The 5,277-nt window shown below is 36.2% G+C and overlaps 1 long non-coding RNA gene across 1 annotated transcript; it reads right to left on the bottom strand.

Moving 5' to 3' along the window:
• LOC103140734 (uncharacterized) lies at positions 1 to 4,167 on the bottom strand. The gene is made up of 3 exons (XR_001662895.1): positions 4,091 to 4,167; positions 3,276 to 3,329; positions 1 to 1,144 (listed from the first exon to the last, which is right to left on the bottom strand). It is a non-coding gene; the product is annotated as an uncharacterized LOC103140734 (long non-coding RNA).
• Between the last annotated feature and the right edge of the window lie 1,110 nt (positions 4,168 to 5,277).

Raw genomic sequence — 5,277 nt, 5'->3', positions numbered from 1 at the left:
AACAGACAGCAGAATATATCCGGAATATATGAATATAACTAAAACTGACTACTCATGAGGTAATGTTGGTGGGAAGGGGGAGACAAACAGAAAGCAAATCAGACTAGAATACATGAAAGTATGGTACTACAAGAGACGAGATTAATGTTGTTTGTCTCTCCCAGAGCACTTTTCCTTCACCTTGATGGAAAACATCATGACACAAAGAAAAGGTATGAAGGAGAATTTACGAAGTCTGAACAAACAATGACACTGCAGCACACAACCTCTAATGGGACATAGACAGCACAACACAGAGATAGATTCTGCCAGTGTGGCTTTGTTGTGATGAAGCTCTTATATTCTGAGTAGGAGCTACTCCGAAAACACCTAGATACTTTGCCCTGTGCTTTCCTGCGAGATTATGTTATACAGGCTACAATATGCATCCTTGTGAAAATATTAAATCACTGCTAGGTCTTGTAATAAAATAAAAATAGCATGATGAAATGTTTAATCCTCAACAACCAAGTTTTGTGCTTTTAAATATTAGTTCATATGTTGTTTTTTTTTTTTTTTTTTAGCTTTGTTAGATTCATGCAAATCTAATTTATCAAAATCTGGCATGGAGTGGGTTGTATAAATAATCTCATAACAAGTTCCACAAGTGCGTTCTGAAACAATGTGCCAATTATTGGCCAATCTGAGCATATGAACAATCAGGTGTTAATAAATCTGGTTGATGGAGGTGGTGTTCGTCAACACCAAACACCACCTCTTTTATGTCATGAATTTATTAGCTACATCACAGAATTTGTGTCACATAAATGAACAAAAGAGGGTAAACAAGAAATAAATATGTACATGAACAGATGCCTAGTCATATTTTAGAAAGGTGAAATGGAAATCTTTATCTCCAAATTAAGTGTGTTACCCACAACAATATAGTTCAGAACTGCGCAGGTCAAAATGGTACATTTTCTTGGACATGTACAATAGCTCTGATCCAAAGGTTGAAGGAAAGCTTCACAATGGATGGGAAGTGTGCAACAGTCATAATGATGAGAAACCCCTTGCTTAAAAACAGCAGTTTGAAAATGCTTCCGACTTTAGAAGATAGAAGTAGGCTTCTTTGTACGCTCCATGCTTCTCTGTATGCTCCATCCTGTCAAATGAGCAGGTAATTGTGCTGGTTATATGAACTGTGATATTAGCATGTTCTATATGTGTATCCAAACTGATATACCCTGAGATTTTACATGCCTTACACATGCCTAATGAATGAATACCAATGCAATGAGTCATACATCACCTGGATGTTTTCAAACTGAAATGTTGTCAGAATACATTTTGGGACACCAGTTATCTTCTTTAACTTAATTAAGCATATTCATGTTTGCTGTTTTATAAGAGTGAAAGGTATAATGAAGTACAGCAATGAAAATCTTTGATTTGAATTGTTCCTGTATAATTTTAGGAATGTCCAAGAGTTAATCTAGACCCATTGTCTTAAAAGAACAACATTTTCCTCAGTTCACAGACTGTAAATCTGCTCAGTAAAAGCAGGTGTCAGGCACTCACTACAGTATCCATCTAGTGTTTAATTGTATTTAAAATGCAGAGCCCATCAGAGAAAAACGGAATAAATGACTAGTTTGACGTATTCTTGTTGTAATCATAGATAAAAAACAGCTAAAGTGCCTCTAAAAACAGAAAGGGAAGAACGTTTTAAACAGAAGGCTTTTCTTTTTAAAGCTGCCAACTTTAGTAACATTTTGTGCATTGAACCATTTGGTTACACGACCTTTGTAATTTTATCAGGGGAATATGGTAGAAGAAAAAGAGCTTGCAAAACTGCAACAGAGAACTTACTAATGTACATATAAATGAATGTCAAGCATCAGAAAACTAATCTCACAGGAAATATCAGAAGCTCAGTAATCAGAGGCTCTACGCAACAGCAAGTATTAATAAGGTGTTTTTTAAAGTGTGATTTGCTATGACTGAAAAACAACCTATGTTATGGAATGAATCTTTTATGTAATAATTTGACAATTATATACCGTTTCACAGTACGTTTAATCTCTTATATTATGTTTCTATGATGTAGGCACAAGGTCTTTCTTTTAGATTGAACCTTGTGAGTGATTGTCCACCTATTTACAAATTCAGCCTGTACATTATTCATAAAGTTACATTTTTCATGTTGCCTACCTTAAAGTTGCCTACTTGAGTTATTAATTGACACAAGTTCCAGTTCACACACACACTGCTTTAAAGTGAAAACATCCTCTGTCAAACACAAAGGAAACAGAGTCATCCACAGTATTTTGTTCCTATAATTTAAACACCTAGCTCGACACATATGACAGGTATGTTTTAATTAAGTTATCATTTTACAGTAAAATATATCTCAACCTTCAGCTGAAAGCTGTCATCTAATTTTTTTTAAACTCTAGATCAATACTGTGAAAAACTGCAAAGGGGGAAATTATGTTATGTTACAAGCATTCTTAGATGCACAGGGCAGATGTTTCCCAGGTGACCCAAGCCAGTGGCGTGTTCTCAGATGCATGCACCCGCACTCTCTCAATTAAAGGTGCCAATAGCCACAAACAACACCGTCAAGAGTAATGGGAAATTATTCATATGCAGTCAAGATTTATACCTGAATTTCTCCTGGGACAACAAAGGATTCTATTCTATTTTATTCTACGATGTATTACATTTCCGCCTTAAATCTCCCATACTTGGCTAACAGCCACAATATTGCAAAGCCTATGGCACATTCATACAGTCTTTGTGATTCGCAAAACAAATTAATCAAGGAGATCAATAATCGAATATGACATACAATCAAAATTGCCCCTGAATTTTTGGACCGTGAAAATTATTTTGCACTGCATGGACTAAAAATTTTCCTACAAAACTGGATTTTGCTTTCTACATTGGAACGACAGCAGTAACATAAATTTGGGTTCATGATCTGATCCATACACGCATTTGATAAATGAGATAAATGTTCAAAAACGCTTTGAATAAGTTGATATGAGAAATTAAAGGAATACAGCTGACATTTCTTGGCATGCTGATCTTATTTTTGCTTAGCCTGTAAGAGTTGCACAGCCTTGAGCAGCACACCTTGTAATGGCTCATTTCACACTCTCAAATTGGTGTGTGCCTTCACTGGAGCCATAGCAAGGAACCAGGGGGGTCATCTTTAAAAAGTGTTTGGATCCAGGAGAGAGGCCAGTCAGTGAACTGATAGAAACAGCGCATACGAGTTTCCGCCTCACCTGGGATTTTCTCAGCGCTCCAGATGGCAGATAGACCCATCTTCCTCTCACTCCCTGTCACACAAACACACACGCACACACAACCATTAATGCACATCCAACTCTCAGAGTTGCAAGAAACCACCACCTGTTCCTGGCCGAGTCCATTGTTCACTGGTCTTCCTAATGTGGTCTGACACATGTTGCCAAGCTGAGGGCCCAGCACTTTGGCTCAGATGGAACAAGGCGGGGCACAACATAAATCACAACACCTTTTATACCCAAATTTTCTTTTATCCCTGTGCCTCTGTATGGGTTCACCTAACAATTCACAAAACCAAAAGGGAAAAATATGGATCAAAAGAAACATCCATTAAGAAGAAAAAAGAAAAAAAAAAATAGTGTTTTCTATTTTAACTAGAAATGGGAATTGTGCAAATACACATAACCTGTAAAATACTCTGTTTGTTCAGAGTTATAATAACATTCAGAAAAATAAAAATGCTTGTACAGTACATGTTAAGCAGTAGGCAGTTGCCTCTAAGCTTATTGATTAGAACAAAGACTCAAACACACACAGACAATATAATTCTGTTTGTAGGTAATAAGTAATTGTTTGCTGAAGAACAGGTCTAAAAGTTAGGTCTAGTTTCTTGTTGCATGTCTATGAAGATTTATTTAGACATCCAGGTGCCACAGTGCTTCTTGGAGTTTATTTTCTCAGCACAAAAACTGATTTATTTAAAAAAAATGTTTTAGTCACTCAATGACCTTCCTTGATTGTAGTGAGTGTAAAAGAAGAAATGACCTCCTCCTTGTATGAGAGACATACTCACTGCCTGATGCATCTTCAAACCTGAAGAGGAACAGTCTCTTTGCAGCTTCCAGTGAATCTACAGGTATAGATGGACCTAAAACACGCAAGAACAGTTTCAGAAGCAGACAAAACATCTCACACATCGATTACTGATTTAAAGATAGGACACAGAGCACTTTCTTGTGACGCTAACTTTTCCTGATGACAGCAAAATAGAAACTCTCAGAAACTCTTCAAAAAGTTCTGCCCACCTATGTGCCAACAGGTAAAGTGAATTGAACCACTCATTGCAGAAAAGCACACAGATGCACACAAAAATTTCAAAGATGCAGTGCTTTAAAAAAAGCATTTGCTGCCTTGTAGTTTTATTCCCTTTTGGCTTTTTTGTCACACTTGAATGTTTCAGGCAATTGATCAAATTTCAGATTCAGAAAAGAGAACCACAGTTAATACAAAATGCATTCTTGAAATTATTTCACTTGTTTGGGTTGAAGATTTCCAAATAAACCTGGTTTCAAAAATCAGTTGCCCACAAAACCTAATAACTGCTGTACTCGTTGTGAGTTCTTAACATCAGCGTGGATGATTTTTTTCCCCATTCTTCAAAATTCTTTTAATTTAGTTATAGTGAAAATTTTTAGAGTATGAACAACCTGTCTAAAGTCATGTCACAACACCTCCATCAGTTTGAACTTTTACCAGGTTCACAATTAGTACACTGCAATGCTTTTAATAAGTGTTCCCTCATAGCCAAAGAGCACTTGAGCTTAAGGTTATGAAATTACAGCCAGATATTCTCTTTCAGGATTTTCTGGTAGAAAATAAAATTAATGTGGATGTTAAAGCAGCCCAAGTCCATCACACTAGTTTAGCAGATCATCCTGCAAAATGACAACAAACTCATACGAGCCTTTTTCTGAAGGAACTTTTAACACATCCAGCTCTGGTGTTAAACGTTAGAATAGATTTGTAGTCGGAATTTCACTGAAAAGTATGAGGATTCTCCTGAACAAATTTTTTGATTACAAAGAAGATTAAAGAAGTCTCCTATAAAATTATTCATAAAATCTAGCCTGCTAAAATGTACCGTATTTTAATTCAAGAGTCAATAAAGAATTTGAGATTTACTGTACGTTTTGTAATTCATATCCTGAAACTGTTCTCCACCTATTGTGGCACTGTCCTTTTGTTAATTCCTATCGGCAG

This window comes from Poecilia formosa, unplaced genomic scaffold, assembly GCF_000485575.1.
Source record: "Poecilia formosa unplaced genomic scaffold, Poecilia_formosa-5.1.2 Scaffold3, whole genome shotgun sequence".
In the NCBI taxonomy this organism is placed as follows: domain Eukaryota; kingdom Metazoa; phylum Chordata; class Actinopteri; order Cyprinodontiformes; family Poeciliidae; genus Poecilia; species Poecilia formosa.
The sequence above is the reverse complement of the archived record's forward strand: the minus strand, read 5'-3'. Positions and strand labels throughout refer to the sequence as shown.